Source organism: Cetorhinus maximus, chromosome 18, assembly GCF_964194155.1.
Source record: "Cetorhinus maximus chromosome 18, sCetMax3.hap1.1, whole genome shotgun sequence".
Classification (NCBI taxonomy): Eukaryota; Metazoa; Chordata; class Chondrichthyes; order Lamniformes; family Cetorhinidae; genus Cetorhinus; species Cetorhinus maximus.
The window spans coordinates 47,196,980-47,220,455 of record NC_135896.1 but is presented as its reverse complement, the minus strand read 5'-3'; positions in this window follow the sequence as shown (position 1 = coordinate 47,220,455).

Below are 23,476 nucleotides of genomic sequence, written 5' to 3'. Positions count from 1 at the left end.
TCTTCAAATGCTGCTGTACTCTCCTTCCCCCCATCCTGCACTGATTCCTCCTCCTCTATTATAGAAAAAAAACATAACTGCAGGGAATTTCAACCACCATTTAGTTACAGGGAAAAAGAATGGGCACAATGGAATGGTGGCAACATGACCACAATTTCTAACATGCACCTTGATGGGTGAAGTTCCCCAGTACAAGGGTACAGCCGGGTTATGTAGGCTATGGTGCCTTTTTTTCCCACCTCGGGAAATAAACAATGAAATAGTGACTTTTCTTTTACATTCCAAGCTGCTTGACAGCTAAGTGAGCAGCAGATTTTGTTCTCACTAGTTTGTCGTCACTTAAAGAGCCGTTCACCTTCCCAATAAGTATCCAGTGTTTCCCAATGAATGCTTTGCAACCATAAACCTCAAATCTATCTATTTTTGCACACTCACCAGAGAGCGGCACAATCTACTTCTGTGCTTCCAAGTGCTATATAATTGACATCAGTGCAAAGTATTACCCTTTGATGTAAGGTCCAGATAAAGAGTCTTTACAAAATGTCTCCTACTAATAGCTATGCACGCATGTCTACAAGGCTATGTTTGGATGACTGACTAGTCCAGGGTCATGTGTTAGATGAAACCTAAATCATGGCCTCTTAAACTGAAAATATTTACATGATTTAAGAGTCCTAATGACTTGGAGAAATCCCAGTTGCAACCTTCTCCCAGTGAGGCCTTTACATGTATCATATTTCTGATAGTATCAGATAGACTATTTCTGTCAGTAAACAAATTCAAAGATCCCCAAACAAAGTTGAAATTTACATTAGGTGGCACAAACTTGGTTAGAGCCTGTTTACAATTTTTAGTGATGTAATGGTGGTTAGTGTGTTATTAACAATAAGGTCTGAGGACTTCTGCAATCACCCAGCAGTGTTAGATCTCTTTTACATTAAATAATGAGAATCCAAGCTTACAAGAAACCTGCAAGCATTTACATTACTTGAGGCAAAATTCGCTTAGATGTGATTCTTACACTTTTATTTCACAATCAGAGGATGGAAATCTTTCTGCTGTTCAATGGGGTCAAGGGAAACTCTTTCGAGTTACCAACAGTCACAGATTGCAACTTCTTTCGAGTACAATCACAGTTCTTGGTTTCCGGGAGTGGGACATGAACCCACAACCCTCTGATTCAAAGGCGAGGGTGCTATGAACTGAGCCACAGCTGACACCTCCATGGGGTCAAGGGAAACTCTTTCGAGTTACCAACAGTCACAGATTGCAACTCTTTTCGAGTACAATCACAGTTCTTGGTTTCCGGGAGTGGCACGTGAACCCACAACCCTCTGATTCAAAGGCGAGGGTGCTATGAACTGAGCCACAGCTGACACCTCCATGGCGTCAAGGGAAGATGGACTGACTTAGAACATAAGGTGAATAAATGCTAATAGGAGAGGGGAAATTAGAGTCAATTATAGCTGTTACATTGCATGACCATGACAACCAGATACACCCGAGAAATTGAGGGCTTTCTGCAGCTCCTCAGGAAGGAAAAGCATGGGACTTTAATGAGTTTATTTTTACTTGAATAAAGCTTTTGATTTCATCATCACGTCAAGTGAGATTCAGGGTTACAGTGAAGAACAGCATTGCCTTGAACATAGGAATTGCTTGACAAAACAAGACCAAGTTCATCTAGTTCATCTTCTACCATCCTGGCAGTCTCATGATACAATGATAATGGTTGATTAATCATGGTAATCAACCTCCATCAATTGGACTTCAACAGACCCAGACATGAGGAGTAAAAAACCCCAGTAGTAGAAAGTTTGGGACCAATTGTCCAAATATCACCTTTCCTCTCATGTCTGCTACATTTACCATATAACATGTCTCAAATTATTCATTTTCTTCAGAAAATATTTAGGGATATGGTACCGTATCCCCAAATATTATCTTCTGAATAAAATCTCTTGATTTGAATTTGAATGATTTAATGCTAACTGCTTTCATATCCCTTTAGGCAACTTGCTCCAAAGATTTAAGGCTCACTGACTGAAATCCAAACCATCATGCTTTCATGATCCCAAAAGTCTTTACACTTAGTTTTATATATTCAACTTTAAACTGTTTATATATTGTAAAGTATCACTAGGAGAATGTAGAAGAATTTTGTATTAGGAAGAAACTGACAGCTTAGAAAAAGATAAACTACTCCACATTATTGCAAATGGAATTAAACATTGTGCAATTGTCGGTGAACAATGTCAGTTCTGATCTTATAATAGATGGAAGATCTTTAATGAAGCAGCTGAAAGTAGTTTGGCCTAGGGCCCTATTGAACTCCTGTTGCAATGTTCTGGGGGTGAGATGATTGGCCCTCAACAACCAAAACCATTTTCTTTAGTGCCAGGAATGACTCCAGCCAGAGTTCTACACTCCTAATTACATTTACCCACCTTGTATCTATATCCCTTTATCTCCCTTTTCACCATCCACCTATCCAATCTAAACTTGAATGCTGACCTAGCTTTTGCCTCAGCCACTTACCCCGAAAGTGAACTCCACAACCTCACAACTCTGCATGAAGACATTTGATTTTGTATTGTCAACTGAAGTTTTATTAAAGTTTTATATAGGCTAATCATTATCTCTTGACCTTTATATTTTATATCTTTGTGATAAAATCTAAAATTCCATTAGCCTCTTCTTACAGCCTTATGATCATGTGGTGCTATCTTTAATGTCCTGAGAACCTATGCTTACAATTCCCTCTGCTTTTTCACAGCACTGAGCCTATTTCCAGTCACAGTACTACTGTCATTTTTTTTTCACCAAAATGCACTTAAAACATTGAATTCCAACTGCATTTTAACCCATTCCGCATCTTATTTATATTTCTTTGGTCCGCCAATTAATTATACCTCCTATTTTGGTGTCATCTGCAAATTTTGACAGCGCTCCATCTTGGGGGGAATGTGCGGGGGCAGGCGCCAGCCTTCTGATCGGCGCCTCCGGTCAGGGGGGCACCGCCACTTTACGTGGGCGGGCCAATGCGCGCGAAAGAGCGCACAGATCTCCCTGATCCCAGGGAGATTGCCTCCGACTCAAAAGTTGACAGAAAGGTAATTGAAAAATTTCCCTGACACTGTCACATGAGTTGGGTCATGTCCTTAACTTTTAGTTAAACGTTTGATGAACATTTAAAAGCCCTCATGAAACTTCATCCCGACCGTGGATGAGGTTTCATGGTTTTTCCGAGGCCCGCCTGGGCTCCCGGCCTGCCCGCCAACCTTAAGGTTGGACAGGCAGGTCCATCAATCAAGTAAATTATTTTTTTTTAATGGCGTTAAACACGGCTGTTGACAGTTTGGCGGGCGCCCGCTGAACTGAAAGTCTAAATGACACGGGGTGACATCAGGACGCACGCCCGACGTATCCCAGTGTCATTTAACGTGTCAGTGAGCGGGCCCCACCCCCGCTTGCTGACCGGAAAAACCTGCCCATAATGACCATGTGTGGCCCCAGAACTGAACGCTTTCAACACCACAATCCAATTCCAACCACTCTGAATAACGGCCTTAAACCCTATTCAGTTTTTTTCTAATCAATATTTAATCCATTTTGCTACCTTTTCCTGAATCCCATACACTTAATCTTCTCTAATAGCCTTCTGTTGGGAGCTTGTCAAAAGTTTTCTTAAAATCTATGTACAATACATCCACTGCATCTTCCTCATCTAACTTGCCTATTACCTCCCCAAAAATTCTATAAGGTTTGTCAATCATGTTTGTCCCTTGAGAATTCCATGCTGGTTACTTCTAACTATTTTCTCTTTATCTAGATACGTGGTAATTTTATCCTTAATTAAAGACTGTAAATCTTCCCTCCCACAGATGTTAAACTAACTGGTCTCTAATTAGTTAGATTAGACCTTTCTTTAAAATGGCTACGGCATTGGCCACTCTCCATTCCTTTGGTGCACACCCACATTCAATAGAGCCCTGAAGCATAAGGGAGGATTTTAACACGGAGTTCGCCGAGAGCAAAACACACCTGCCGTCATACATTTCAGACCGAGGGTAATTTAACTCCTGAGCTTCAAAGACATTTGATTGGTGGGCTTCCCACCCAATTGGCAGACTGCCCAGGGTATAATTCCTGGAAAGCCTTAAGAGTTCTACTTAATTCTTAAAGGAATGTTGCTGTCAATGCTGTCTTTTAGTGTTGCAAATTGGAAGATGAGTTGGAAGCAAACTCCAAGATTCTCTGATGCCTTTGTAGAGGCTCAATTGAAAGCAGTGAGGGGAAAGAGGGGTGTTCTTTTTCCCAAAATTGGGAAGAAGCTTGCCAAATCTGATATATGCCAGGTCTGGGGAGAGGTTGCAGAGATGCTTAGCTTTAACAGCTTCATCCTCATGATCAGGGATCAGGAAACACTCAAAATGAATACAGCTTTACAATTCTCCATCTCTCTCAATACCACATGAGCTGGAATTTTACTCCCCCTCATCCAGAGTGGGCCTTGCCCATCATCTACCCGCCTCCTTACAAGTGGTGGGTGGCTTACCTGTCCTTGGGCCAATTGAAACCTTTAATTGGCCAATTAATGGCACATATGAGCCTCCTCCTACTGGCGCTAGCATTTTACCAGAAGCTGGGGTGCCTACACTACACGGGGAGGCTGCCAGGTATACCCTGATGGCTTGGCTGCAGGTCTGGGTTGGGATGTCCATCCTATTCAGGCACCCTGTGCCCCACAGAAGCCTCCTACCCCCAACCACCGCCCCCCCCCCCCCCACCCCTGGCCACCAGCAGAAAGGGCTGCACCATGCAGTAGAATTGTTCCTACTTCTTTCATATATTCTTAATACATCTCTCAGGTTAGGATTTATTTTTAATTCTACTGTCTTTTCATTATAAATTAAATTGACGTGTTATTTCCTGCCAATCATCACATTCACCAATTATTCTGTTTGGATTTCATTGCACACCAGATACATACAATGGACTGGCCCTGGGCATTTTCATTAAGAACCACTGTTGGCAGAGAATTCAAATCAGAATTAAACCATCCCACAGTGTAAATGCCCTGGTGTGGCTTCAAGGATGTAATCTCATCCCAGAATTCAGTTATTTGAATATCTTGATGATATTGCCGCCTGATAATAATTCTCCAATATTTATTATTCTCTATAGTTTCAATAGTTGATCTCCTATGGCCTTGCTCACAAGCGAAATATTTAAAATAGAAGTTTCCTCCTTGTAGCTGTTAAAATGTGAAGTTGAATAGCCCCAATTGTGAATCTGGATTTGTACTGCATGCTTTTGGATCTCAAAGCTGTATGATATAAGAGGATCTCACAACAAAGGATTTTCGGACTGTGCTCAGTAATCTTTTGAATTATATTGCCATTTTTAGGTCGATGTGCATCCAAAACCACTTTATATTGACACAAGAGTAATAACATAAATGCAGCCTAAATAGTACTGTTTAAATAGAGTAGCATCTACTTATCTGTGTAGTGGGTACTATTTTTGTAAACTAACCCAGTCAGACTTAATGCTCTCAGCTTCCATTTCTTTGGATCAATCAGGAAAAATAGATTCTATACAGCTGACAGCCAGACAAGGAGAAAACACTGACTGGTGGCTAACTGGCCCTCAAATTAAACGAAAGAATTGCACTCTTGGGCGGAGGTGGTGGTCCAGATGAGAAAGATATGTCAAGTTTTCTGCTCTGTGATGTTGCATTAACGTTTCCTAACTTGGACTGGTACCACTAAGACCTAATGCAGAAACACCAGGGGTAGAATCTTTCCTATGGCGGGCAGGCTGTTCGGGAGCGGGTGCGAGTGGGTGCGGAGCTGATCGCCGCCCACAATTGGCTGCGCGCCACCATTTTACGCGGCCGGGCCAATTTAGGCCCGCCCAGCATAGCGTGTGGCCGGTAGTGCTCTCAGCGCTACCTGTGCGGGCGGTGGGGAGAAGGGAGAGTCGGGGCCAGTGCTCTTTCGCGCATGCGCATGAAAGAGCGCAGCAATCTCCCTGAGGCACGGAGCTGCCTCAGGGAAATTAAGTTGGTAATGAAAATTTTTCATAAATAAAGTAAAAAATTAATTAAGCACGTCCCCTGATGTGACAGTGTCACATGAGCTGGGACAAGTTTGTGAATTTAGCAAAATTTATTTAATTATTTTATAAAACATTCAGGGAACCTCATCCTGCCCGTGGATGAGGTTTCCTGAAAAATGCGAAGGCCGCTTGGGCTCTTGGCCTGCCCCCCTCAACCTTAAGGTTGGGCGGAAAGCGTTGTTAATAAGGTCAATTACTTTTTAAATAGCCTTAATAGGCCATTGACAGTTCAGTGGGTGCGCAGCTGCCTCCGGCGCATGCCCGCCGAATGAAATATCGAAATGACGCGCGATGACATCGGGACACAAGTCCAACGTCATTTTACGCATCGGTGTGCTGGGCCTGCACCCGCACGCCGATGGCAATATTCTGTCCCAGAAAATAGCATGTTAAGTTCTAATGTTGAGTCTAAAACGAAGCGTAGTGTAGTTAAGCTGGTTTCTAGCAGGTTTGCTTACATGGATATCCAACAGTCTGTGTCATCTTAGCTCTATTTTCTTGAGAAGGACTTGCAGGTCCAAATCTGTAAAATTCAGTGCTCTTCTTCTGTGCTGGATGGTGTGAAATACTGCCTTATTTGGCTATTTCTTCAAATGGTTCCTATTTTTAGACACTCTTGAAGAATATTAAAAAAAGTTTGATGAAATATGCAGTGAGGTTTTCTGAAAGTTAAGTGGTGAAAGAAGCACAGCTCCTTCCTTGCCTTGTTACTCCACAGTCTCCTGTTACAGTGCGCAGCAAGAATGATTTTTTTAAAAGCTGCATTTTAACTTCCTTCAGCTGCTTACGTCTGCTTTCATGGGATTTACACCAATCACATCATCAAGAGGTATGAGGTGACTCAGGAAACTTCTGTGTAAATACCTTTTCCAGCCACAGGCAGGTGCAAATCCTTTTCCACTGGCATGACAATGGCATCAACCACAGGGAAGAAATTTACCTCCTCTGGTTTTTGGCTGCCCTAAGAAACTATGTGGCTAGGAGAGGTTGTCAATAGTTGATATGGCTGCACAGTTGTTAAATGTTCCCTTCTTCTATGTTCATATGGGCCAGGAACTCAACCGAATGTGATGGAGCAGTGCAGCACAAAACTGTATTCCACATCAGTGCTCTGGACAATCTGAGTACACAGACTCTGGTCCTAGTTCTTAGCAATGCAACTTCGATGAAAGGATAGAGAGCCACATATCCAAGTTTGTCGAATTGGACACAAAACTAGACAACATTGTAAGCAGTGTAAAAGGAAGCATAAAATTACAAAGCGATATTATTAGATTAAGTGAATGAGCAAAATTGTGGCAAATGGATTTCATTGTAGGCAAGTGTAAGGTTAACCACGTTGGAGCTGAGTGCTTTCTAGCAACAATTGAGCTCCAAAGAGACTTAATGGTCCAAGTACATAGGTTATTAAAATGTCATGGACAGGTCCAAAAAAAATAACCAAACGGATACTGGAGTGTTGTCCCTTATAGCTAGAGGAATAGAATATAAAGGGGTAGAAGATGCGTTTCAGCTACACAATTTACTGGCTAGACCACACCTAGAGTACTGTGTTCAGTTTTGGTCACCACACCATCAGAAGGCAGTATTGGTGTTGCCGGGAATGCACTGTAGATTTGCTAGAATCCTAGGGCAGAATTTTCAGGGTGATGCGTGGGGTTGGGGGGGTCGGGAGGGGTGGGGGGCCGCACGTCAGTGCCGTAAAATGACGTGTGGTGACGTTGGGCGAGCGTCCTGACGTCATCGCGCGCCATCGCATGGCATCGCGATATTTCGTTGGGCGGGCGCGCGATGAAGTGAGACGTGCACCCACCATTAATTAACGGGCTAGTTAAGGCCCTTAACTCGGCAATCGATGCCGATTTTGAGGCGCCCATGCGATCTTCGGGTCAGCACATGGGCGCAACGGGCAGGCGGGTAAGCGACTTTATAATAAAACTCATCCACAGGCAGGATAAGAGGGCTCAGTGGGGTTGTCAATCTGGTCTGTGAAGTATTTATTGTAGAAAGTTTTTTAAACTTGTCTGTGTGATCTGTAGCAGAATGAATTCCAGCAGCTTTGTGTACTTTTAACCTCCAGGTCAGCACTCTTCAGTCAGGAATCTTTATCAGGCCTGCAGCTTTCCGGAGGCCTCCCTTTAGCCTGGGTAAGGGTTCTGACATCTCCACTGGAGGCAGCTCCTCTGAGGAGGAAGGGAGGGCTAGAATAAGGAGGAGGCCAGGAGTGGACAATCAGCCTCCATGGGAGCCACCTTTGGGAGACCAGGCGCAGGCACAAGGGGCGCAGGGCCAAGAGGTTGTCCAAGGTGGAAGGGGCCACAGAAGATGCCACTATCCTGCTGCCAGGGTACACAGGCGGCGAAGCAGCTACCTCAATGTGTCTGAAGTGCAGTGCCGAAGGAGGGTCCGTCTGTCAAGGGAGACAGTCAACTATATCTGTCAGATGATTGGCCCCGAGATCTCTCCTGTGTGGGTGGACACCGCATGCCAGTGACTCTGAAGGTCACAGTTACCCTCAACTTCTATGCCTCTGGCTCCTTCCAGGGCTCGGTGGGTGATCTTTGCGGTGTCTCCCAATCAGCTGTCCACACATGTGTCAAGCAGGTTACAGACGCTCTGTTTAGGTGTGCATTGACCCTCATCCACTTCCGCTGGGACCAGGCAAGTCAGGCACAGCGAGCCAGAGGCTTCGCAGCCATTGCTGGCTTCCCCCACGTCCAGGGTGCAATAGACTGTACACATGTGGCCATCAAGACACCAGCAGGTGAGCCCGGTGCCTTCGCCTACAGGAAGGGCTTCCACTCCATGAACGTGCAGATAGTGTGTGATCATAGGATGCAGATTCTACAAGTTTGTGCAAGGTACCCAGGCAGCTCCCACGACGCCTACATCCTCAGACACTCCCAGGTGCCGGGGGTCTTCAGTGCTCCAGCCTGGTTGGATGGATGGCTGCTGGGTGCAAGGGCTATCTACTCAGAAGGCGGCTCATGACGCCTCTCCACCACCCCAGAACAGAAGCTAAGCAGCGGTACAATAGGAGCCACACCTCCACAAGGGCTGTAGTGGAGAGAACTATTGGTCTTCTCAAGATGCGCTTCCGATGCCCGGACTGCTCAAGGGGCGCACTCCAATAACCCCCCAGATCGTGTGTCAGTGATAGCGGTTGCATGCTGCGCTCTGCACAATCTTGCGCTGGAAAGGGGGGATGCAGTGGATGATGAAGATGTTGACTTTGTGGATGTGGCTGCACACGATGAGTCCAGCAGTGATTCGGAGCATGAGGAAGCACAGGGCAATGATGAGGAGCTGAACGCTGACCCAGCACTACACCAAGGAGGCAGGGACACCCGGGAGACTTTAATCCAACGAACCTTCAGCTAGCTCCACACAAATGGATCAGGAGGACCAGCCTTGCCTGGCGCTTCCATACGCTGCACGTAAGTGCTAAATCTGCCACTTTATCAGCTGCAACTAAGGGCTTTGGACATAAACCTCAATGTCCACTCAAACACTCATGATATGTCTGTGAAACATACAAATGCAGCACAAAGGAGCCACCCTCAGCCATGGTAACACATGTGGATTTTATTTTGATCCATCATATGGTCCAACAAAATGAGTCCAAAACGTTTTTACAACTGCAAAAAATAATAATTCCCTAATCGAGGGCCAACACAAAAGCAGCAGTGAGAAACCCTACCTGAGGTGCCTTATGATTACGTTTACGGGGGCTACGTCTTGGTGCCACCCCATCGCTCGGAGTGGCTTGTGAGACAGCCTGCTGACTCTGCTGTCCTGGTGGTCTCGATGACCTTGGCGGATGTCCTCTGGCCCGTGGACCCTGGGAGGGAGCGGCCAGTTCCACAACTGGCATCTCCCCAGTCGCTGCAGCCCCAACGGATGCAACGGTCACTGGCAGAGGGGCGGAGGAGCTGCTGCCCTCATCCGGAGCGCCCCGAGAGGAGCCTGCAGAGACGACAGGCAGCTGCTGCGCTGATGTGAGGTCGCTTCGGACCTCCCTGCTCACCGTAGATGGATGGGCACCGAGCTTGGAAACTTGGTGCCCAGACCATCTCCCACACTGGCACTGACCAGCTGTGGCCACTGGCGCTGTGAGGGCTTGCAGATCTGAGCGTAACTTCAGGAGAAGCTGCTTGTTCTCCTGGAAGCCCCTCTCCAGGAGAGTCGCCACTCTCTCATGGAGGAAGCATGACGCTCTGACATGAGGCTCATGGCATCACTCATGCTCCTCGTGGATTCCTCCACCACGGACACCAAGTGAAGCATAGCCTCATGTAACATTCCCAGATGCTCCCGCACACCCGGCCGCATTTCCTGCAGCTGCTGCGTCGCGGACGACTCCAGAGGCACATCATCAGGCACCAACTGAGCATGTGCCTGGTCCCCTGCAGTCCTCCGGCTGCTGGCGCCATCAGCACTCTCTGTCTCTGCCAGCTCCTCCAGTGATTGTGAAGTGCCCTCTCCACTGTGCCCTGGGACACTAGCCGATGTTGCAATTCCCACCAATGTGCTTGTATCTGCACTGGTGCCTGCCTCACAGAAATGGTGTGATGCAGGTGACAGTTCACGGCCCTCAGGTGTGAGAGGGGGCATCTGTAATGGAGACTGGTCGCCAGCCTCTGATGATACTAAAAACAACAACAAGGACAGTGGATCAGTTAGCATCCATACAGTGACACACTTCATCCCTTTCCCCCAGGTTCATTATGCGCTCAACCTTCCAGAACCTAAGGAGACGAACATTGGTGGGGTGGCAAATAGTCAGGAGGAGGCCCAAACATTACAGGCTAAAAGGGTGGTGGAGCCAGAAACCCTCCTAAATGTAATAAGTATTTGGATGTGCAGTCGCAACTATCATCCAAGGCCATGGGGATAGTGGTCAGAAATGGGATAAGGTGACTTTGGAAGGCACTAGACACGCGCATCTTTGAAGCGCCGAGGGACCTTTACCTATGACCCACACCTCTGACTATCAGTCTGTGAATGAGCAGTGTTGCTAGATTAACGATTCCAAAAATAATCAGTGCTTTGGATGGTGGGAAGACAGAGCAGATGTGACTGTGGATCTCAAATACCTGGCCGCTCCACCCCAGCCTCACCGGACACCTGTGGACCTGGGCGCATGGCGCGTTGCAAAGTCCAGGGCCTCCTGCTCAAAACGGCTCAATATCACCAAATGCACCTGGCTGCCTCCAGTGTGCAAACGCTCATGAGCATTATGCGCATTTTTCTCCTGCAAAACAGAGAAGACCTTTCATTGGGGCTAATCGCACATGTACTCTGCATGCGCATGCCACACCCCAACCACAGTGGCCCATCTCAGGCCTCCAGTGCCTCCTCTCCCTGCTACTGCTGATTGGTCACAAAAATATAGTACAACTGCTTCCAACCTCCCCCGCACCCCCCCACCTCAATGGCCACCTTGGACACATTCTGCGTCCATCACTTTCAGAAACACACAGTCTTAGCTCCCATGGCAAGGAGGCGCAACTAGGTGCGGCGCCGAGGGCAGCAGATGGCCCTTGGCCATGAGACCTTGAGTCTCCCCTTCCACAATCTCATCACCGTGAATAGGACATGTGTTGGAGTTCTGAGTAGGCGCCTGGCTGCATCTCCTGCAGGTTGCCCCCAGACTAGTCATGTGCGACTAAGACCAACACATGGTGCGGGGAGAACCCATCTTCATGAACCACTGAGGCTGATGTAAGCATGGGAACTATTTGCTTGCCCACCCAGCGTGCGACAAATGCCCAACATGAGTCAGTGCAGTCACGACACTAAGATTTGGCGGAAGAACCTTAAAGGCTAAGGCTACCTGCTGGGTTAGATGCCCAACACCAACATGGGTACTCACCCTTCCAGAGCGCAACAAATCGTTGAAGCGCTTACGGCACTGGATCCAGGTGCACCCGCACCACGTTGTGGGAGCTCACCACCTCTGCCACCTCCTCCCAGGCACGTTTCGTCATGTGAGGGGGCCTCCACCTCCCATCCTGGGGAAACCACACTGCCCGCCGTGCTGCCACCTCCTCGAGGAGAGCAACAAGGCAGTCATCTGAAAAGCGAGGAGCACATTGGCCTCCCGCTGGCCTACCCTGCAGGGTGCTCTGCTCCTGGGCCACACCCTGCAGCCTGCCCTCCTCCTCTGGCTTTCGCTCAACATTGGCCTGCTGTGTAGCCCCCCTGCGGTACCACCTGCAGCTGGCCATTGTGAACAGCCTAAAGGAGGCTACTGGGCCTTTTTTTATACAGACTGCCGGGTCGCCATTGGACCTGGCTGTCTGTACACGCCCACCACAAACGTCAGACTCCCCCTTTCCACGGGAGCCAGAAATGTGCTGGGTGGGCCTTAATTGGCCCGCCTGCGCAAAATGGCAGTACGGACCGCTTCAGCATCTGCTCCGCCCACCCGCTAAATGGAAAATTTTGGCCCTAGGTTCCAAGGGCAGGATATTTAGATGGCAAGGTTTCCCACCCCATCACCCGAAGTGTTGGTGGAGAATGCATCCCCACTGATCATAGCTCCCCCGCAGTCGTTTGATGGTCCCAGGAGCATTAATTGGTTGGAGACCGGACTTCTGCCTGTCACTCGGGCATGTCCCACCTCAGAGAGCTGCCAGCCAATCTGATTGGTTGGCAGTGTAGTCCAAGCAGTGCCAGTGGCAGCAGAGGCCAGTATTGGGACTACAGGCAATCCCCAGATTCGAAGTCCCAGAGTCCAGGATGAGGTAAGTGCAGGGGATCTCACTGTGTGAGGAGAGGTGCCTCGGATGGGTTGGGAGAGGGTGTTGGGGGCCTTGATGGAGAGGTAAGTTGGAGGAGAGAGCACCTGTGGGGGGGCAGACCTTGGTGCAGGGGAGGGGGGGGGGGGTGCGGGAATGGCACCCGATGTGGAAAGTGAGAGAGATGCCCTCTCTTCCAGCCAAAGGCCCGCGAGGGATGACCCGCCAGGCTTTCTCCCTGCCCCTGCACTCCTCCCGCCAGCCTCAAAATGAGGCTGGGCAGGAAGTGACCCTTAAGTGGGCAATAATTGGCCATTCAATTAGAGTGAGGGTGGGCAGGCTGCCCTAGGCCTTGACTGCCCCAGCTCAAATTGAAGAGTAGGTCAGTGGTGGGCAGGATGGCAGTGGAAAGGTCTCCAGTGGAATTTTTCAGGCCCACCCCCCCACCGTCGGCATGGTAAATTCTGCCCCAAGGATTAAGTTATGCAGAGATATTACAAATAAAGTTGTATTCCCTGAAATTTTGATTAAAGGTTGATTTGATCAATGTTTTCAAGATATTAAGGGGAACTGATGGGCCAGAATTTCCCGGTCGGCGAGTGGGGGGTGGGGCCTGCTCGCCAACGTGTAAAATGATGCGGGATGACGTCGGGTGGAACTCCCAATGTCTCCGCGCCCCATTTAAAGTTTCTGGTAGGCGGGGGCTCAGCTGAATCAGCTGTGCGCCCGCTTACCTGTCAATGGCCAATTGAGGCGATTGACAAAAGGGTTGAAGTAACTAATGGACCTGCCCATTCAACCTTAGGGTTGGTGGGCAGGCCGGGAACCCTGGCGGGCTTAAAATAAAACATGAAACCTCATCCACGGGCGGGATGAAGTTTCATGTAGATTTTAAAATTTTTAATAAAATTGTCAATGAAAGTGATGGACATGTCACATGAGGGGACATGTCAGGGAAATTTATATCTTTTGTTTTCAAAATTTTTTCAGACAGGAGCCGATCTCCCTGAGGCAGCACTTAGCCTCAGGGAGATGGGTACGTTCTTTCGTGCGCATGCACAGGGAGCGCATAGCACTTCCTTGCAGACATCATGCTGGGCGGGCCTTAATTGGCTCGCCCATCTAATATGGCGGTGCGCCCCTGACTGGGGGCACCGATTGGAGGCGCGCCTCCACGCGCCCGCTCCTAAACTTCCCCCTCGATGGGCGGAAAATTCTGCTCATGGAGTAGATATAGAGAAACATTTTCCACTAGCTGGGTTGTGTAGGACCAGGAAACACAGCCTAAATATTAGATCCAGGCTTTTCTTGAGTGACGTTAGGAAACAATTCTACATGCAAAGACTGGTAGGAAGTTGCAGCTCTATGCTGCAAACAACAGTTCATGTTAGGTTAATTATTAATTTTAAACCTGAGATTGATAGATTTCTATTAGCCAGAGGTATTAAAGGATATGGGGCAAATGTTAGAATATGAAGTTAGAATATGTTGGAATGTGAAGACAGATTTTGATTCAGTGAGGGAATCAAGGGTTACTGGGACAAGGCAGGAAAGTGGAGTTGAGGATTATCAGATCAGCCATGATCTCATTAAATGGCGGAGCAGACCTGATGGACCAAATGGCCTACTTCTGCTCCTACGTCCCACGTCTTATGGTCTTATAAGTTAGGCCACAAATACACCATGATGTCATTGAATAGCAGAACAAGATGAGAGGCTGGCTGGCCTCCTCCTGTTCCTATGTTTTTATAGCTACTGGCCAGAGCAATGGCCCAAAAAGGGAGCTAGGCAGGTTGGAGCCAGGAGACTCAGAAGTTGTGGGCAATCTGGATGACTCGGGTTGGGAGACCAGGGCCAGGGATGCATAGTTCATGGGAGTGGGAGGCTAGGTTGTGTTTGGCTGGGAGAAGTCAAATCTAGAAGGGAAGAGACTAAGTTGGGCTAAGAGTATGGGGACTGATCTTAACCAAATCTTAATAAGACATCAATAATGATGCAGTTACCAAGGATCAAACAATTTGCTATAATTGGACCATCAGAACATTAACTGCTGCTAGTGGGGTTGCTCATGGTAAATTGGATGGTATTTTATAATGAAAGGGGTACTATTTATAAAGGTCATTCTCTGGATATGGGCAGCACTGGCTAGGCCAGCACTCATTGTCCATCCCTAATTTCCCTTGAGAAGGTGGTGGTGAGCCACCTTCTTGAACTGCTGCAGTCCATGTGGTGAAGTGTTTGTGAGTCGGGAGCTTGAAGATTTTGATCCTGTGGTGGTGAAGGAATGGCGATATATTTCTAAGTCAGGATGGTGTGTGATTTTGGAGAGGAACTTGCAGATAATGGTGTTCCCATTCACCTGCTGCTGTGTCCGTCTAAGTGGTGAAAGTCACTGGTTTGGGAGGTGTTGAAGAAGTCGTGGCGTGTTGCTGCACTGCACTCCATGGATAGAACACATTGCAACTGTCAGGTTAATAGCTGATTGTGGTTGTGGACTCCAGCATTAGATACCATATTTAGTTTATTTTGCTAGTCCAGTTGAGTTTCTGGCCAATCAGGGCTCCCAGGATCTTGGGGGAACTTGTTGATGGTAATGCCATTGAAAGTCAAGGGGAGATGATTAAGCTGTCTCGCATTGGAGACGATCGTTGCCTGGCATTTATGTGCTTTGAATGTTACTTACAACCTATCATCCTCAGTCTAGATGTTTTCTAGGTCTTACCGCATGCGGGCATGGTCTGCTTCATTATCTGAGGAATTGTCAATGGAACTGAACACTCTGCAATCTTTGTGCTCTCATAACTTTTATACAATAGATAAATATAAATATTTAGCACTATCTTTGAGAACTTTATCCAGTGTTACTGATAATCACTTTATTCCATTATACACACCAAAAAGCAGTGGCTATGTGGACCTCTTGACAGAACCTTGCGATGAGATGCTTCCACTCATGAAAAAATTGAAGAAGAAATGGAAAAGGAAGATTACAATGTTCTGGTCTCAAGTTTCTTAAATAAACAGATATAAATTTGATTTTTGTTTGCATTTATTTATATTATTTGTGGTATGTGGACTGCAGTCTTTATTTAAAAATTGTGACTATTTCATCTAAATATAGAATCCCCTCTACATACTTTAATTATTTAAAGAGGTTTGTGAAAGATGATGTGCTTGGCCAAACAATATACAATGGTGTGAACAACAGACAGACCATTTCATGTTTGGATCAGGTATATATGCCTAGATTAGGAATTATTACTAATGGTGACAAATGGCAAGTGATTTCATACATTGGAACTCAATATCTGATTCTAACCACCTTATGTTTGGATCAGGTATACTGTATTTGGATCATATTAAGCTAAACACTGGGAACATTGCTGCGTTTTCAAATGTGTAAATCTTGGGAGAATTTCACCTGTTGAAGGAATAAAAATTGGCTCAATTTCCTCACATTATTCCACCGAACAGGTGTGCTCCATTAATGATTCTGGTTCTGCTAAACTGCTGGCTTTGATTGAACTGATTAGGAGACAAGAGGAATTTCAACTGTTGCCAAATTACTGCAGGTTTCATTTATAAACATGTAACAAAGAATGCATTGTGCAAGATATATTTAGCATGGTGAGAAAACTGTAAGGGGTCATTCACCAGCCGTGTGTTTCTGTCAACACTTGCTGCACAGAAAATATCCAGGTCAGTCATTAGTTTGCTATTGTTTCTGACCAAGAGTGGCTATCTCTGCTCAACTGGAAATGTGAAGCTCTGTGGTTCAATTTTAGGTTTATTCTGGAGTGCTACTTTCTTATTGATTAGTAACAGTGTATTTATTTATTAGGCTTTGTGCTGCTCTTAGATATAGCTGAGGGGGCGATATGGATAAGGTCCTTATAAATGTTTAACCTTTTATTACCACAAATAAAAACATGGCCAATGTACTCTCATCGTAGCAGTTAAAATTTTGATCATCATTTACTTGCATTTGTGGCTTTTTAAAAAAAACTTTAAAAAATTGATACACAGAATGTTTGAAAAGTAATCCTAATGTGATTCCTGTTCTATGCTTAGTTGATCACAGATGGAACTAACAATAAGGATACCGAAATTTGTCTTAGCACTTGGGGATAGGGAGAAAACATTAGCCAGTGTCCGTATTCCTAATTGTGCACTAATGTGTTATATATCAATATACGATTAAAAGTCTTGAATATCGCAGACTGTTTCTGTACACATTAACCTTCTTGTACCATATCTTTATAATGGGAACCTTGGGCATCAACTTGTGCAATCAACAAATCCTACATTAATATGTTTATAGTGCAAAAGCAGTCCATCAGCTTTCATTGCATGGTTAATTGATGAATGTTGATCATTCAAAATACTTTTGAAAATCATTTGGTAACTGAAATTTTTAAAAGTATTAAATTTTAAAGAGTATTTATTTACTATATCAATCAATTGGATTTTGTTTTGTATTTTAGTATCTTTCATTAAAGATTTATTGCAGGCGATGGGCTGCCCTAAAAGGCTTCAAACTCTCTTTAATAAACTCTGGTTTGGACTTGATGGGTCAAGTTTTGCTGTGGCAGGGCAGCTGACGGCATCTGCTGTTCATTAAACCTCCCCTTGCACACTTTAGCTCAAAACATTTTGTCCATGAGGTTTCTGAAAGAGTGAGCTGATAATGGCACAAGAAGGGAAATGGGCCACCTGGGACCTAGTGAACAGGAAAGCCAACAAGCTATCTCCTTAACCAATCAGATTTAAGGATTGACAAAACACAGGAAGTACTGAGGAGGGTGAATTCAACGTCAGAAAGAAAAATGAAGGGTGGATTCTTGTGCCCTCCTCTGTGGCGAGTTTGGTGAAGTGGGGGGCATTTAATTGGGCCGGAGCGTGGCAGGTGTAGGCCCTCCCAGCTTCCCACCTCCACTCTGATTAAACCCACGGTGGGAAGGCCCATAGATGGCAATTAATGCCCACTTAAGGCCCTCATCCTACTGCTGCTGGTATTAACCGAGTGCTGGGCAGGAATCCCTCGTGTGTTTGCTTGCGGGCTCTCGCAGGTGGATTCCCGCATTCAAAAATACTCAGTGCCTGATCAAGAGAGCCAGCATTGGGAAGCGGGATGGCTGAAAGCCAACCTCCTGCCCTTGCTGCTGACCCTCCCTCCTGACTCCCTTCATGCCATCACTTACCTGATCCTTGATCTGAGGCTTTGGGTGGGTGTCATACTGGCAGCAGTCATCACTACCTTGGTGGCGCTGCTGAGTAGAGAACAGCTGCTGGCCCCTACTTGGCTGGCAGCTCTTGGCAGGCATCACTTCTGCCCCTGGGGCCTTTGATCCCGGGGAAAGGCCTGTTGCTAGTACGTTAATTTAACTTAAATCCATGCCTCTTTTCCATTTGTCACTTAACTGGCAGGAATCGGTAGCTGGATGGAGATGAGGGATGGTGGGAGGACAATGCTGGGTTGTAAGGCCCTCCTGCTGGGCACTGAAGGAATTATCCCTGGCATCCCAGCAAGTCGATTGGGAAGACGGAGGGAAAACCAAAGCTTTCCTTGTAAAGTCAAAAGCCGCAAGGTGACGGGAGAGAACAGGAGTTTAGGAGGGGAAGAATAGGGAGGGGCTGCTGCTCTCGCCCCTCCCCCTTCCTTCTAGAACCATGATTGCTCTGACCTTGTCCTCATAGCCTCCAAGTGCAGCTGATCATTTTCCGCAATGTCCAGCATGATGGCATCTCCCTTCCCCTTCCCTTTCAATATTCCCAAAGAGCTCATTTCCTCCGCGATACTCTGGTCCACTCCTAAATTAGCCCCTCCCCCTCTCAAGGCACATTCTCATTGAAGAGGAGATGCAACACCTGCCCTTTTGTCTAGGGCCTTGTCCAATCCTTCCAATTGAAGTAGCGATTTACTTGTACATTTTTCAATTTAATATTCCCTCCTCCAGATGTGGTTTCCCCTGCATTGGGGAGACCTAAAGCAGACGGGGTGACTGCTTTGCAGGACACTTCTGTCTGGTCCATGAGCATAAACCCACGCTTCCAGTTGCCTGTCATTTTACCCCTCTTCCCCACTCTGGCCTCTATGCACAGTTCCAATGAAACTCAATGGAAGCTCAAGAAACAGCACTTTACAGCTTCTGGACTCTTTAATATCGAGTTCAACAATTTCAGATCATAACCTCTGCCTCCCACAAACTATTGCCCCCCACCCCCATTTTTATCAGATGTTGATGATGATTCTGCAATTTCCATTTACACTTCCTCAAGATCCACCTTTTATTTCTTGTCCCATTACCATCTCTTTTTGTCTTGCTATATTAACCCATTGTCATTCAATCTCGCCACCCCATTGCAGACCTTCTATTTGTTCTACCCTGTCTCTATACTTGCTTAAAACCTGTCACATCTCTAATTTTTTCCAGTTCTGATGAAAGGTCATCAACCTGAAACATTATTAACTTTGTTTTCTCCACTGATGTCACCTGACCTGCTGAGTATTTCCAGCATTTCCTGTTTTTATTTAAAATTGTGTTTCTTTAATATGAAGAATGTAAACATTAAAGTTACTGGCACCTGTGAGAGACCGAGACATATACAGAGAGGGAGAGGAAGGCAGAGAGACAGACACAGATACACAACGGCCAAAGGCTCTTATTATCATCTGTTTTGTTGACAGTTTGAAAGTGAAAATATTCTAGTTACTGATAGCTGAGAGGAGCACAGATAAAGAGACAGATACACCTCCAAGAAAAATCCACCAAATTCACGGCAGCTGGTCCTTGGCCCTCCCAAGCTCTCTTCTCTCCTCCACACTTACCCGTGGTGGTTAGGTATGTTCACTGGTCTCGGTGCTGACAGGCAGAAAGACTGAGCTGAACCCCACATTCCACCCCTTTCTGACAAACGTCAGGATTATATGCCATAATTCTACCAAACCACAGGAGCCTTTTTCACGGTGTTTCCAGACTAGGATTGTCCCATGCCGCCAAAGCCCAGAATTTACACCACAGTGCCGCCAAAGCCCTGGATCATTCCATAGTGTTGCCTACATCTAGAACTATTGCCTTGGCTACCAAAGCACAGAACTGCCCCCAGTGTACACCACTTTCCCTATTCAGCCCTGCTAAATATCAAAATCCAGCTGGTACCCAGTGTATTCTCCACTTTAAAACTGGTAAGAGATGCGTGGATGAAGATATACAGAGTTGTATAAATCAACATTTGAGGCATAACTAAAATCTCAGTACCCCATTTCGCCACTGTAAATTAGTAACTCTGATGCTATGCCCTACATAGCACAAGACAATTGTATCCTCCATTTCACTGTGAGCATCTACAGGAAATATATTAACATTTTGCGCATAACAACATTTTACATTTTACTTGTGCTGTAATTTTCTCACCATACCTGGATATTACTTCCAACCTATATCGACTGTAAGGTATGTATACTTACCTTTCAGTTTTTCCAAAGCTAGGTGGTGCTGCTGCTCCTTGAGCAATATCTCCTCGGTCCTTAACTCGAGGTGGAAGTGAAAGTAAAGATTTTTAGCTTAATTTATATTTTTAAAATTATTGTGGTCACAGGTCCCTGCAGTTGTTTCATTTGAAACTTTTTTCTAAACCACGTTTTAATAAATTTCATTCCACTTTTATTTTCTTTTTAATTTCCATTCATCAATTTCTCTCCAGTGTCCCTTGGGCCTCCTACTAGGGAATGGAGAGGGAGATTTGGGAGCAAGGATATGGGAGAAATGTATTTGCCAACTATACAGTGCTCATTACTGGGAGACTGACAATGGTGAGGCAGCAGGACCCAGGAGGCCGCATGTACCTGTGGCAGAATGCCTCAGGTGAAGGCGTGGGAGACAGGGGGAGGAGGCTGCATGGGGTGAGGAACAGTATGACATGGGATACTATACTGAGGGGCTCAGTGGGGTGGGAAGAAAGAGAGTGTCAACACGGCCATGGATGGAGAAACATCTGCTTCACATTGTTTTCTGTTGGCACCATGTACTTCTCACCTTTCACCCTAAGGCCAGCCTGCAGTCCTGGCAGGATCCTAGTTGCAATCTCCTTCCTGCACAACCTGGATTTACAGCCAGATCATCGCCATGCTGACCAACACCTGCACTTCCCACCTGGGAAGTGGAGAGAGAAATGGTAGAAGAACAGAAGATGGGGAAAGCAGTCAAAATGGAGTGTAAAAGACAGCACAGAGGTAAAGGTTTTCTGAAATGAATGGCAAATGAGTCGCACTAACCGAGAGCCTGGAAAAGGTACCAGCATCAGAATAATCAGCTCATTTGCAGATTAGCTGGAACTGGCATTGGCATACATTCTGTGTAAGACAGGACTAATGCGCTGTGATGCTTGGAATTAGAGTGCAGCCTTTTTTAAAAAAAAAACAGGTTGCAAAAGTAGCCTGAGAGAGCAGCAGGTACACAGAAAAACAGGGTGGTTTAGTGGGCAGAATTTTACATTCGGTATGCGGGGGTGGGCCCAACACGCCAGAACATAAGATGACACGTGATGACCTCGGGCGTGCATCCCGATGTCATCGCGCTGTCTCGCGATAGTTCGTTTGGCGGGTGTGCACCGGAGTCGGCTGCGCACCTGCCGATAATTGAAAGGCCTATTAAGGCCATTAACGAACTAATTGATTTCACATTTATGCTGCCAGTCCAATCTAATAGTTGGCAGGCAGGCGAAAAGCCCAAGCGGCCTTTACATTTTTTAAGGAAACCTCGTCCACAGACAGGATGAGGTTTCCTAAAGCTTTACAACTTGAATAAAAACTTTCTTTGACAAATGAAAACATACCCCATCTCATGTGACACAGTCACATGAGGGGACATGTTTCATTAAATTTTTACTGTACTTATTTATTTTTTTAACAATTGCTTCAATCTCCCTGAGGCAGCTCCATGCCTCGGGAGATTGATGCGCTCTTTCGTGTGCATGTGAGAAAGAGCACTGGACCCGACCCTCCCTCCTTCCCCTCGCCCCCCCCCTCCACCCCCTCCGCCCGCACAGGTAGCAGAGCACTACCATTCGGATTCCATGCTGGGCGAGCCTTAACTGGCCCACCCGCGTGAAATTGCGGTGCAGGGCCGATCGTGGGCGGCAGCCGGCTCCGCGACTGCTCCCGCCAAGCCCGACCGACCAATGAAAAGTCCTGGCCAGTGGCTTAACTGTCAGCTGACTTGACTGGATGACTCTTGACTGTTTTTGGACCAATTTGTAAGAATGTCAAACACAGGAGAACCTGGCAGAGGCTGGCAAAGAAGGCAGCAGGGCATGACATAGAAGCAGAGCTGAGGGTGCCAAAATTTCAGGATCTGACCTGAAATTCCTGCTGAATAAAATAGAGCAGGGACAAGGCAGACTGCTGAGTTTTCATAGGATAAAACCTGCTAAAAAATCACATGCCATGTGAAGGGAGGTGCCATGTGAAGGCTGGTGACCTGCAACTAAGCACCCAATTACCCATCCACAAGATCGTAGACCATTGTGTAACTATTGCTTATGCTGTTACTGACAGAAAAACAAATCCTGTTTTGTTCCTTTTTTAACAAAGCCCCTTTTTAAAATTGGTTTTAGAATAAGTAATCAAATTGGCCATTAATTCCTGAGGATGTGCACTGTAGGATTAGCATCAGTTCAGCCCCAAATGCTTATATTACAAAGTATTAGCTTTATCCTGGATAGCACCCAGGAGGTTAGGAAAGTAGTTGGGAGATTAAGTAAATAGAATGCCCTGCACTGATATTACAATTGAGGGTTGGCAAAAAAAATGTTATTGAGCTTTTTAATAAGCTTGGTTACAATTCCTGGAATGCCCCAGAGGATAGTTAGTTAGAAAGCTGTAGCAAATGAATGTTATAACATTTTTAACGCTGAGTTTCTCTTTCATCTTGGAAAGTAATTTTCTGTTCCAACAGAAATGTATTTAATATGTGGAAAGTTTAGTGGTTGTGTCACCCCACACACTCCCTTTTCTTAATCCCCACCCCAAATAACATGCAAAGTGCAAGTCTTGAAATGTGGAGGACATTTCATATATCTGCTTTTTAAAAGGCATTAGTGCTTCATGTAATAGACAGATAGAAATTGATTTTTTTGCACTGCAGTAGGTGCAGAATGTTCTATACTTCAAGATAGATGTAACTTTTGTGTTAATAGGGAAATGCTGTAAATGTAATTATCATGGGTAATTGGAAAGGCAAATTCTGTTGAGTCGAAAGTCATGAATATATTCAGCATTTATTTTTGATATAATGTAGTATTTATCTCCCAAGCTGATGGCATTTTAAGGTATTCCAAAACCATAACATTTAATTATGGAACCTGTGATATCAACTGTGTCAAATATTAAGTGGGAGGGTGGCCAGCTCCGTGTTGTGGATTTGGGTACCTACCTTATGATAACTAGGAGCTCCATATTACAAGATTCTGAGTGCACAGCCAAGATCCTTGCAAGACTCTTGCCAGCACTTCCCTTCCCTCCTGAAGGTATTTGTGAATTGAATATTAAATGTATGCAAGTGGAAAGCATTAATTTGAGTTTTACTTGAGCACATATAAAGAGTCAATGA